At 55.9% G+C, this 13,253-nt stretch overlaps 1 long non-coding RNA gene across 2 annotated transcripts in view; it reads left to right on the top strand.

The window, feature by feature from the left end:
• Window positions 1–13,253, top strand: part of LOC143428517 (uncharacterized) — a 147,630-nt gene that overhangs the window by 100,984 nt on the left and 33,393 nt on the right. The gene's annotated exons all lie outside the window — the stretch shown is intronic.

Genomic DNA, 13,253 nt, shown 5'->3' with positions numbered 1-13,253 from the left:
TCTTGGTTGCTCGATACCATAACCGTAGCGATAGCCGAGCCGCGTCACGTTCCTGTCGCGATTCGTGCGCATCGCGCGACGATTCGCGGCCAGCTCACGCTCGCGTTGCACCCGCGAACTCGCGATCGAGCGTGCTACGCGAAAGACGGTCGCTCTCTGTACACTCGGTTGGAAAGAGAGGGAGCGTATGAGCGAAAAAGAGTGACAGAGAGGGAAGAGAACGCGTCGTATGTTTTCGCGTCGCGCAGTAATAGCACGCAAGTGCATTTCGTCGGAAGAGCCGCCGCGACGCGCCGACCGGGTACCGTCCTCATTCTACTTAAGTTCGACCGTATCTACCGCATCGCTATAACTTTACGTAACCGCACGAAACCTGTCAGCTGACATTTCGGTGCTAACCAACGACGACCATTGTCTCTCGTCGGCTCGCCTCGATTCCTAGCGTCTCGATCGAACGGACGCGTCGAGACGGACGCGCGGTTGTCTCCGCTCTACGAGCGCGCACGCTGGTTCCTCGAAGAAGGGGGTGGTGCTGGCACTCGCGACGCAAAAATCGAAACGGGTAGAAACTCGTTAGCCAGGGATCGTGGGATTTTCCAACGCGCGGATCTCTTCGTGTCTCCACGCTCGCCGTCTCGTTCTTTTTCCCAGCGTGGCCACTTTTCCGTCCACAGACCGTGCGAAACGATATCACGCCGCGAGGAGGAACGAGTTGGAGGGAATATCTTTGCTCCCTCCGTTCATTGATACACAGTGTTTACCAAGCCGTCGTAAGGAGATATTGCCGAGTTATTGTGCTTCGTTTCGTCTCGCGAGCTTTGTCTCGGTTAACGGGCGAATTTCAACAATAACCGCGTTATCGTTCGCCGTTGTTTGGCGAAGAGTAAAAGAACCGACGTCGCACGGCAACGACCGCGTCCTGGCTTCGATAGAGAGAGAGAGAGAGAAAGAGAGAGAGCGGGATAGGGAGGTCGTTTCTATCCCTTCGTGGAGCGAGGTTTCGCGGGTGCACAGGATTCTTTTCTAGTCGCGAGAGGGAAAATAGCGAACGGCGTCGCTCGACACGCATGGTAAAATTCACCTTCGTCCAGCGGCGGTGACGTGTACGAACCCAGCGTGCCCGGAGTCAACAAGTTGTTCAGCCGGACCACCCCTTCCCCCAGCTAAATCCCACTTCCTATAATTAATAAACGTCATGTATCGTGGCAGTGCCGAGGCAATTTAGATCAGAGCCGATGCCTGCGTCGCATCAAGACCTCTCGTCGGGCCGCGCTTGATTTTCAAAGCGTACATATCAATTTTTGTTTCTCTGTTATCGCCGCGCTATCGATCCCGCGTCTCGCGCCTTTTATTTACCAGTCAATTACATTCGCCTCGATTTTATTGGCCGTCTTTTGCGCCTGACGTTTCGCTCGCGTACCGCGCGTTTCGTCGATTTTGTGTCCAGATCCGCGCTCACCGGCGGACCGTGCGCTGGTGCCCATCCCGCATCCGCCAGACGGCGGCGGCGGCGCGCGCGGGGGTGCGTTATTTATTATACGATGCACGATTGTCTTTCTTTTTCACCCACCGCCCCACACCCCTCTCCCTTGTCCCCGTCTCTCGTTTCTTCTTGCTCGTTTTTTTCACGCAACCGCCGCTGGAATCAACTAAGGGGAAATCTGTCGGAAAATTGCAAAGCGAAGGGAAAGAAAGGTACGCGCGCGTAGCTGCTGTAACGGCATTGTCATTTCGCGTGGTGGCCGTATCGGTCCGCCGTATTGCTTCGCCCGGCTAACGTTCCTATACCCCCCGCCAGCCCCTGGAAGGGTCAACGTCCTTTCGCCTTTCGACGAAGCAATGGAGGAAATATTAATTTCAAGGTTTTTTGTCGTGCTTTCCCCGGCCGTGCTTCCTCTCCGATATTGGCAAAAGCGGAACCGGCGGCGGGAGAGCGCTGCCCGAGGAGGAGGAGGAGGAGAGGGTGGTTGGAAGAGGTCCGCGGCAGCCAAGCGGGACATTAATTTGCAAAGTCGTAAACAAGACGGCTGCTGTCGATACTTTTAATAAAATGCTAGTAATTAAATTGTGCGGGGATCGGTAATGGTCGGGCCAAAGGGGCGGGAGGGGGGTGGGGGAGGGTGGACAGGGGGTCGTGCCGGATCGAAGAACGTGCCCGGAGAGCGTACGGAGCCGAGTAGTCGTCGGGTGAAAGGTAATATCGAACTCGTATTTTAGGTGGACGAGTGGGTAGGTGGTGGTCGAGTCGAGGGAAGAAGAGCGCGCGAAGAGAGAGAGAGTGAAAGAAAGAGGGAAAGGGAGAGAGAGAGGAGTCGCTATTCCGCAGGTGGGGTCGTAGGGGAAAGAAACAAAAAAAGACGGGTGGAAACAAAAAGGAATCCGCGTCTTTGGGAGTAGTGTGTTAGTTAACCCCCACCCAACGTGGCTAGGGTGTCCGCTCGCGACAACTCATCGCCCACCGCCCCACTTCTGCTACGCGTCACCCTCGCCGTCCCACCTTGCCCCTTTCTTTTCTCTTTCTCCTCCACCTTCTCCTCCTCCTCCTCCTCCTCCTCCTCCTCCTTACTCGCTCCTGCTATTCCCTATCTTCTCGTTTCTGAAATTTTTGAATATCCGATCAATAGGTAGCTCTGCTCGCAGGAAAAAACGAGCCGGGAACGAACGCCGAGTCGGGATGGAACGGGGGATGGGGGCGAAGGATAGTATCGGATCTCGAACCCCTCCAATCGAACACCATCGCGAGTTCGTCGCGCCTCTCCCGAGACGACGACTTATCCGTTTTTTCCCTCCGTCGAACGTCCGTGCGATCTCTCGCTTCCTCGATTAATTGCCAGCTACCGTCGACCCGGCGAATACCAGAAGTGCTCTACGTCCGACCACCCCGTGGCCCCGATCGGCCGTCTTCCCAATCCTTAACCCCTGTATCGATGCCACGCGACGATGGACGCCGGGTATAGAGCGCGGGTTAGCGTCTGTTTAAAAATTTGCCACTCGTTTCGCGGTGTAAGGCCAACCCGGATCCCTCAGCCGCGAGCCACCCCTCGGGCGACTCATGAAAATATTATTTTTTCAAAAGTTGCCGGGCACTCGAGAGCGCCCTGTCCGGCGTCGCGTCTTCTTGGAAGTCGCGCGAATACGAAAGCGACCATCTGCCGCACTTCCATGGCTCTAGCTAGTTATTCTTATGCCAACTCGTAACGGGGGAGGCAATAATTCAACGAGCGACGACCACCGCCGGAGAATTCGTAGCTTATAATCCAGGCTGAATCTTTACATCGCGTCTGACCTGCACGTACCGTTTTCCCACTTGAATCGACCCTCCGCCTGTCTGTCTCTACGCGGTCAGTTTCACGAGTTTCGGACGACGCTACGCGTAGGCGACGCGCGACGGGGTGGCCGGAGAAAAGTTGCGGCGTTCCGCCAAGAACTGCCACCGTCGCGGCAGCCTTTCGAGCACTTTGAAAGTTTGAACGGCGTCGTCGCGCGCTGTAGCCGCGCGTTTTCATTTACCAAAAACGCGAAGCATAATAAGGGGGAGAGATAAAAGTAAGCGTCAAAGCGATAGAAGAGAGAGAGAGAGAGAGAGAGAGAGAGAGAGTGAGGGAACTCTCGAGGGGCGACCCGCGAAAACGAGCCCGCGAAAACACGAACGCGAGTCGTCGTCGCGGGTGCAACGGGTGCAACGACTCTCTGCTCTGCGTGCAACGGCTCTGCAACGATGTCGAACGCGCGCTTTTCATACCACCAGCCACCCAGTCATCGTCTTTACGCTAGGCTTACAGGAGGCGTAGAGAGAGAGAGAGAGAGAGAGAGAGAGAGAGAGAGAGAGAGAGGGAGAAGGAGAGAGGGGGTTAGAGAAGGGGCCATGTTTCGAAGCGTTTTATAATTGAGACCGTGCGCTGGAAAGCAGGGGGGTGGCACCAGTACGGTCTCGCCGGAGAGGACGGGGGATCGATAGCATTTTTTTTCGGGGTAGGAACCCAGACGTATGTAACGTACGTACGCGAAGGTGGCCGAGGAGAAGGGGCTCGAACTCGTGTGACATATCCACGCGGAGGGACTGACATACCGTGGTGGTACGGTTGTCGCGGGGGGGTTACACACGTATGGTACATACGTACGAGGGAACAGAGTCGGCAGAGGGATACGGGAGAGGGTCGGTATACGGGTGCGGACCTAGGGGCGGCAGGGTTGCGTTGGAAAGGTTGGGCGCGGGAAGGGAGGTGGGCGCGGGCCTGGAGGGTCGCTCCGGCAGGCTTGCTTTTCGACAAAGAGGCGACGACGCTTTTTTATAATTGCGTTTTTAATTTGATGGATTCTTTGATGCGTTTCGTCGTACACTCGAGCGTGCGCGGAAGAGCGAGCCACGGGGCGGGGGAGAGAGATAGAGGACCGGGCGAAAGGAGACGAAAAGCGATGGGGGGCGAAAAAGAACGAAAGAAAGAACGAGGAGAGAGAGAGAGAGAGAGAGAGAGTGTGTGGTACGCGTATGGAAGTGTTGGCATACGTGTACCGCGGGGCGAAGGGCGCGAGGAGAGGAGGGACGAGAAAGAAAGTAGGAAAGAGAGAAGAAAAGCGAGACCGAACGCACGATAGGGGGTGAGATCGAGAAAGAGAGGCGTACGACGCCCCGGCGTCCACGAGAGTTTTTTTCTGGCCAAGCTCCGGAACCCTCTTTCCACCACCCCCAAACCCCTCTCTTTCGCAATCCGTGCAACGCACATATGCGGATCTTCGTCTTCGTCGCGCCGCGTCGCGCGCTGCGCGAGGATCCCCAGCTTTTCCTGCCACCCCTCTCTCCTCCTCCTTCTCCTTCTCCTTTTCTTCGTTGCATCTGCCCACGAATTTACCTCGGCTAAATTAATTTCAATCGCGCCTCCTTGCCGGCTGGATTTTCCTGTGACAATTTTTCGCTAGCTCGTTTCTCCTGCCGCGAGATTATTGGCGCCGTCAAAGGGAAGTTAAGATCGAGCAGCTTCCAGCCTCGAACCGACGTAAGCCGCGCGCAACGTACCGTTGTGGTGTACTGGTACGACGGGAAAATCGTTTCAACCCCTCGTCGCGTGTCGCGTCCAAGGTGTCCGGTCAAGATTGCACCGTGATACGTAAAAAATATTAATCGCTGTAGCAGGTACGTAAGCGGTGGAACGATTGCGGGATCAGCTGGAGAAAGGAGGAGGGGAAAATTCGTGGAAATAGTTAACGACACACGGGGTTACGAGCGTAATGTGATGCGAATTTACCGCAACGCGATACAGATTTAGACCTAAATCCAGTATACCGACGCATTGACCTCATTCGACGACGTATAAGGATCAAGCGAGCAAACAAAGCGAATTGAGCTGGCTCATCCGATGACGTATGGAAGTGGCAGAAAATTAGATCGCTACAGCTCATTAATGATCGCTCGAACGTGAAATAGCACGGGGCGATAATTTAATCGCTTCCTCGAGAATTAATCGTTGATCATTTGCTTTACGAATTTTCCGGAAAGCGTATTGGTAGCCAACCTTTATCGCGTTTCCGATTCATGCGGTTTTCTCCTCTAATGACATCGGTACGCCTTTCAGCGTATTTTCTTTTTTCCTATTTTTTTTTTCTCGTTTTTTTTTTTTTCTTTTTTTTTGACCCCTCCCAGAAACGACACGGCTATACGCGGCCGAAGCTTTTGAGCACGCGTATTTAACCCGGCAATGTGAGCAGTCACGCGTTTTCGAGTTTTTCGAACAGCGGTGGAGAGCACGCGGATGAAGCGAAACGATTTTTATTGCATTTCGCAGCGTGGAATCCCAGCTGGAAATTGCGTCCAGCGAAACGTTTTGTTTTACAACGTTTTCATCCTCTCTTCTACCACTTTCCTTCTCCTCCCCTCTCTCTCTCTCCCCCTCTCTCTCTCCTCGCCGTTGGTCCACCCCTCTCGCCCGTTTGTATTCACTGAACAGATTTTTTACGCTTTTTCCTGGCAACTCGTTTTCACAGGGGACATCATCGCAATCATCGGGTTCAGATCGAGTCGAAAATTGAGATTATCCTATTGACGCGGCGAAACTTTTAATACGTTCCATCGCGTCCCATCGAGCCGCGGGACGAGATTAAATCAATCGATTCTATCCTACGCGGCAATTTGTCTAGCTTCGGTTGTTACGTCGAACAGGTCTCAGGGTGGCACGCGCGCGGCCGTCGATGAAAATATCAAACCCCGTTATCGACGCACCCCGCGGAATCCTCCGCGCAGCTCTGACGCGACGCGCGGCGTCTCCTCCGTCCAGCGCGTCGTGGCTGCTGCGATCACCTTTCGATCGAGCGCGAGTCGCAAGGTGGAGATGTAAAAAAAAAAGCGTCTTTGAACCGTTCGACGACATCGAGCCCGCCCTCGGGTCAAGAGGGTGGCGTGTAATTAACGTCGGCGAGGAGTCACCGGTTAGAGGGTCGTTCCGTCTGCCCGAGCGGATATTTTATCGCGTTCCGTGTGATGTCGCCGTGAGAGATACGAGCTAAATCTCGCGGCCGTTGTTTTATACGGGCAAGGAAAATGGCGTCTGAAGTGGGCACGGGGGTGGACGAGGATCCCTTTCACGTCGTTGTAGCGGAACGGCGCGAGCAGCAAGAGTCGACGGAGGTGTCCAAAGTGTGCGTTACCGTGCCGGTTCAGGCGAGAGGATAAGAAAAAGATGTTTCAGAAACCGGGCGTAGACCGAGGGTGAACGCGGGGGAGGGGGAGCCTAAATTTAGTAGACATCCAAAGTATAGTCGTCGAAGCGTGTAAAGGGAAGGAGAACGGGAGCGAGAGAGATAGAGAGATAGAGAGGTAGAGAGAGAGAGAGGAGAAACAGAGCGAGGAGACGCACGGAGTGTGGGGTAACTCTGTGCTTTGGTGGCAACGGTTTAGGGTAGCAAAAGGAGGATACCAGAGGGTGGAAGCGGCGGGGTGCGGCGGGAGGTGGGAGCAGAACGAACTGTTGCTTCACCGAGAACCGTGTTGTGTTGGTACTTCTAACACAGGATTCTCGAGAGCCTCGAAACAGGATTTAAGCGTTCTCACCGGCCACGAGGACTATCGCCTCCACCAGTATTCCATACAATTTCCCTCGGAACGTTTCTCGGTTCTCGCGTCTTCCCTTTGCCGCCTCGCGACCGTTTCCTACCGTTTGATCGTCACGAAATTAGCGTTGCCCGCGCCTTTTCGTCGCTCTTTGAACGAGGACCTGCACGACTCGTCCAAAATTACCTACCCACGGGGCTCTGTCGATTTTCCAACGACGCGCTCACGAAATTCGCGAATCAACAGTTGTCAAAAATCCAGCCGGTTCGACGTGCCCAGCCTCGCACCGGTGGCGGACGAGCGTATACGATAAAACCGTGGCCCAGATCGTAGGAGAACCGAAGTAAGAAAAGGTGTACAGGGAACCTTGCGCGCGACCCTTGTTGCTTATTACTCCCTTTAACTCGACGGTTCTATTTTCCACGCTCGCTGAAAGCTGCCTCGTGTCAGTAAACCAGACAACCGGTACAGGGATTGGGACTAAAGTCTCTCCGCCTCTCTTTGTCTGTCTACCTAGATCCAGAAACTCCGAAGAACCATCCGCGGCCGACTCCTCCGCGCACGGGCGAGCTTAAAGCGCGATAAGACGACGATGAACAATTTTTATTCCACGCTCTTGAACCCGAATTCTATTCTCGTTTCTGCGCGTTGCCGATCATCTTTCTCCGCTCGAGTATCGGGTGCAGGAAAATATCGTGGCTCGCGCGCGCACCGTTGCGACGATGCCTCTCTGTCGTCGTGCGGCGAGACTCGAGAGTGTATCCTACTAGCTGGAATTTTTAAATCCCTGCCAACCCGAACACGATTTTGGGGGTGCGGTCGACCGTTCATCGTTCACAGATTCGATCAAAAGAGGTCGAGCGCAACGAGGGTTTCGTGGTCAATTGTGTCACCCTCTCTAAAACAACCGGACCAGAATCCACCGCCCGCCTCCCCCTCCTGCCCGCGTATTAATGTTTCTTTTTCCGTAAAAAGTCAGAGAGTTACCGTGTTGAAAAAAAAAAAAAAAAATTCAAAAAGGGAATAGACGAGCAAACTATGATGAAAGTTTCACGCTTTCGCGCCCAGACCTTTCGAAATCGGTGCTCCATATTCGAATTGAAAGTCAACGATAGACTCGGTGGTGCGGAAGGAATCGTTCGGTAGACGATCCGAGGAGCACAGGTGGGCTTTAAATATGACCGTCGAGGAACCTAACGAAATACGTACGAGGTGTGGAACCTGGGACGGGGATCGACGAATAAGAGAACGAGAGAGAGAGAGAGAGAGAGAGAGAGAGAGACCCGGGATCGTGCGCGGCCCAAAGGGTGGCGGTGGTATGCGATAGTACGAGGCGACGTAGATGGAGGATACTGGACCGACCGGAGAAAAAGTAAGAGGGGCGGGCGGCGATGGTGTCGGTAAGGGAAACAAGAAAAAGAGGCCGCGAATGAGTATGTGCGAGAGGATATACCGTGTGGGCACGTATGCGAGATGGGTAGAGAGAGGGAGAAAGAGAGGAGGAAGATAGCGTCGGAAGAGAGGACGAAAGAAAAGAGGAGGTGGTGGAGGAGGAGGAGGAGGAGGAGGCGGCGAGGAAGGACGTAAAACAAAGTAACGACGAAATGCACTTCCCCCTTTACGTCGTCCCTGGCGCTCGCCCGGAGGGAAACGTCGAACGAAACGTTAAAAACTGGGAAGAGGAATGAGAGCGCGCGGGGGTGTTAGGTGGTGGCTCGTCGGTCGGGAGGGTCGGTGGGCCCCCCTTTCGCCCCCGTTGAGGCGCTAGGCGGAGGGTTTCGAGGGTGGGTTGGTTTGCTGTGGCAGCCGGGCCACCCTGGAAGGGTGCCGGGAGGTTATGACAGCCGAGGTATTGAGCGGATCCTTCGTTAAAAAAACGAGAAGCACCGGTGTGCTGAGGTGCGTGGAACAGGGACGGAGATTGGAAAGAGCGAGCGGAAAAGGCGAGAGGGAGGAAAAACGAAAGCGAGCGGCCGGAGGAGCGAGCGGGAAAGGAAGAAGCGAAAAAGGTGGAAGAGAAAGACGCGAGAGAGCCCCGTGTACGCCGGGGTTGGAGACGGAGAAAGAGAGAGGAGTACACGACTGCCGCCGCTGCCGCCGCCGCCGCCGCCGCCGCCGCCGCCGCCACCGTCGCCGCTGTTGCTGCCGCTGCCGCTAGAACCGCCGGTGGAGGTGGTCCAAGGGGTGAGACCAAGTAACCGAATCCAACGCACCCTTGCCTCTCCCCCAGCCACCCTTAACCGGGGAAAAAAACCGAGTGCACCATCTCCCCCACTTTCCACCGACCCACCCACCCGCCACCATCTCCGCTTTCCTCATCCTCGTCCTCGTCCTCATCCTCCTTCTCGACCGCCCCTGACTGCTCTTCCTGAAGCAGATCTCCTACACCTCCCGCCCCTCCGCCGCCGCCGCCGCCGCGACCCTCTCTCTCTCTCTCTCTCCTCTCTATCTTTCTCTCCCTCGAGCCCGTCGAGTTTCTTGCGCCCCGCGTGCGAGCGATAGAGAAGAAGAAGGAGGAAGAAAAAAAATACATACACGGAGTGACATTGCGCCGCGCTGCCTCCGATCGAATATACGATGCAACGAGTCTTCCGCTTTGACGGAACGTCGCGCCTCCTCGCCCCTCGGAACGTGCCGACGACTCTGCGATTACTTATTAACTTTTACGCTTCCCCGGCGAACCTGCTCGGCCGTTGTGCCGACGAGCAATGGCGCTTTAATTATAAACGTAATTATTCGAAAACCAACCGAGAAAGAGGGAGCGGGATAGAGCGAGGGGGGCAGAGCGAGTGGAAATTTTAATCGTCGCGCAATTGGACCAACCTCTCCATTACTCTCTCTCTCTCTCTGCGTCCCTTTCTTCCCGACCTTTTGAGCCGCTGATCGTTCCCTTTCGCGAACCTAATCCGACTGTTAACCCATCGTCGATGGGATCGCATCGATCGCGCGCGTTGCTCGATTCGCAGCGCTCGGTAGCCGCGACGCGGTGGTACGGATTCGCGATCGAATCGGGACGATCGCGCGGTTATCAGAGGATACGTCGAAATCGCGATCGCTTTGAAATCCCCGCCTCCGCGAGACCATCGCCGAGGAAGTAGAAAAGAAAACAGGAACGGAAACGGCCGGCTAGATGTGTTTGAAGAAGATAAAAAAGGGAAGGACGAGGGTGGAAGGGGGTTGGGGCGAGGCGGGGCAGGGGAATCGAGACCGTTTGTTCGTCGGACGGAAATGCAGGCTGGACACGGAACGACGGAAAACGAAGCGAGTGTGTGCGAAGCACTCCCTGGATTCGCGTAATGGGAAAATCGATTAGGAACCCAGCGAGTAAGGTGACCGTCCAAGATGTACGGATACACCGCCAAGAGTTATTAGCTCTTCTACATCCGGGGGAATTAAACGGGCCGGTGAAACGAAGAAAAATACAGGGTCGAACGTTGGCATCGGACGGGGCGATACGATCGGGACATGTAAAGCGGATCCGAAAAAACGTGCGATGGAATACTTAATACGGTAAAACTCGAGCGTCTTAGAACTCCGACCACTTCAAGGTACTCCGAGAGTCTAGTCACTTTTCCCTCGCCCAGCATGCCTGCGAAGGTTCAATGACATCGGTGGAGGCTCCCGTGCTACGTACACAGAGGCGCAACGAGCCGAAAGTGGAACGCGCGCGGCTAAAGCGTTCGCTTATTTCTCTCAAGAATCGCGCACCAAAGAGATTCGTCTCTCTCTCTCCTCGCCACGTGTAACGCACGAGGCTACGAGACCTTTGTAAAAATTACCAAACGTTCGAACGTTACGTTTATCATGGATCGACTATCGTCGATCGCTCGACGAATTCGTAGTCGTCTGTTGGCGAAAGCTTGGACACGTCCGCGCGCGCGACCCTCGGAGAATGTGGAACGGCGGTGCGAACCGCAGCAACCGAAAGGCTCGCGCGTCCCATCGATATTGTTCGCGTAGACTAGCCTAGGTCTAGTATTCGATCGATCTTCCACCGTCGGTGGTGTATCGCCGTGCTGGCCTACGGCTAGCTTCTATTCAACGAACGGCATCCGTGCGCGAGCGGAATATCAACACCGGGAATCAAACGCTTTTAACGAACAGCCCCCGCTTGGCCACGATTTTGATCAACCCGCGGCGTACGTCGCGTCAACGAAACGCGCTATCGATCTTACTCCTCTTGACGAGCGGACGAAGATCGATCTGAACCACGGGCCACGTCGTCGTCGTTCCCGAGCCCGCGCTAACCTCGTGTTTACCGGTGAATTATCAATCGACCAGGACGCGGCCACTCTGCACGAGTGCGGGGGACGACGAATCCTTTCCTCGATTCCTCGACACGGCGGGACCAGCGTCGCCGCCGTGGCACGCGAGGTCTGCCGCGGACAATTGTGCACGTCCGCGGTATTAAGATTTAAACGAGACCTTCCTCGCTTTTACGTTAACAGACTCGCGCCCGCGTTTAGAAGCCACCTACAACTCGTCCCCCCCGTTTCACTCCCCCCCGTAAGTGCCTCCACTGTCTCTCTTCCCGTTTCTCGACCGAGTGGCTCGATTGCACGCGCTACCCCGTGGGTCTCGCAGCGCGGTCGACACGTGTAGCGTGCAGATAGAGTCTCGAGAGTCGCCGCGGAAACTTGGTTCCCTTCGCGCGAGAGCCAGAACCGGAATCGGAAACGTGGGAAGAGCGAGGCATGCCAGGCGAAACAGGGACGCGAGCAATTAGAAGATGTTTGATTTTCGTGGCGACAAAAGGGTAGAGGTTAGGTGGCCGCCTCGGGTACGGCGGCGGGTATCTCGAGGACAAAGGCGATGGAGCCGAAGGAGTTTCGCGATGAACGCGAGAGAATCAAGGGGCCTCTGCCCGGTAAGGTAGGACACGGAGCGGAAGATGCGCGGGGGGGTGGGCAAGGATAGAAGGAAGGAGGTTGAACGACGGGCGAGAGGGGAATAGGGCAAGTAGAAAGGACGAGGGTGTCCGCGGGGGCGGATGAAAGGACGCTTACCAGCTACTACCTATTGATCGCCAATTCTTTTTCTCTTGTTGCATATTAGGCGCACTCTGCCTCCTCTCTCTCTCTCTCTTTCTCTCTCTTTCTCTCGGTGGTACGGACCCCCACCCCCTTTGCTGGCGTAGAGCGCGCGAATCCGCCCCTATAGCTACCCTTCGACCACCCTGCGCGCCTCTTCCTCTTCCTCTTCCTCCTCCTCCTTCTCCTCCTCGTTCCTCCTTCACCCCACCCCTCGCCCCCATCCCTCCTACCCTTTCTGCCCATATCGCGTCACCGCGCGAGAGTGCGAGCCACCCCTACCACCTTCCTACCTACACCATCGGCCCTGACGTTCTTCTTACCGGCAATGTTTCATTTCGAGTAGCGGCACCCTTTCTGTTTCGGGGTGGGGCTACCAGCACCCTTCGCTCCTCGCACACAGGTGTCGCGCGGTCCTACGCTCCGCTGGAACCGTTCGCACCGTCCAGCACTGCTGGCGAGTCGACCGTGCTGGCCACGATCGAATCGAGATCGACGCGATCCATCGGATCGAACGATCGAGCGAATCGATGATCGTTATACTCGAATCAATGTTCGACGAACGATCCACGAACGCTCTAACGTTCACCACGATTTCTGTTTCAGGTAACGTCCGTTGGACGCACGAGCAACGGCGCGTCCACCACGAAGGGAGCCGAGGAGAAAGGCGAGAGACTCGTCCCGAGCGTAAGAAACCCGAAATAGGAAGTAACAGGCAGGATCCGCCGGCGGCGACAGACTGCACTCAAGCACCATCGTTCAGGGCGCAAGCGTGCACGTGTGTTGTGCGTCCCCGTGCCCTAACCCTGTCTCGACACGAGGGAGTAGTCGTGCCTCGGCGTTCTCATCCCTACCCCGGCAGCATCGCCGCCGTTGCCGCCACCGTTATCGCCACCGCGACCGCCACCGCCGCCGCCACCGTCACCGTCGCTGCCGTCGGCTCGCCATCCCTCCGACGCTCGCGAACAACCGCCGCCGGTACAGCCGACGTAACGACGCCGGCGACGAACACGACGACGACGACAACGACGACGACGCACGGGAGGAGGAGGAGGAGGAGGGCCGCTAGACGAGAACGAGGACGATAACGATAACGACCACGACGACGATCGCGACCGCGAACCAGAGCCAGAGACCACCGTCACCGGCACCTTCGCCACTTTTCTACTTCCACTCGACCG

Source organism: Xylocopa sonorina, chromosome 10, assembly GCF_050948175.1.
Source record: "Xylocopa sonorina isolate GNS202 chromosome 10, iyXylSono1_principal, whole genome shotgun sequence".
In the NCBI taxonomy this organism is placed as follows: Eukaryota; Metazoa; Arthropoda; class Insecta; order Hymenoptera; family Apidae; genus Xylocopa; species Xylocopa sonorina.
The sequence above is the reverse complement of the archived record's forward strand: the minus strand, read 5'-3'. Positions and strand labels throughout refer to the sequence as shown.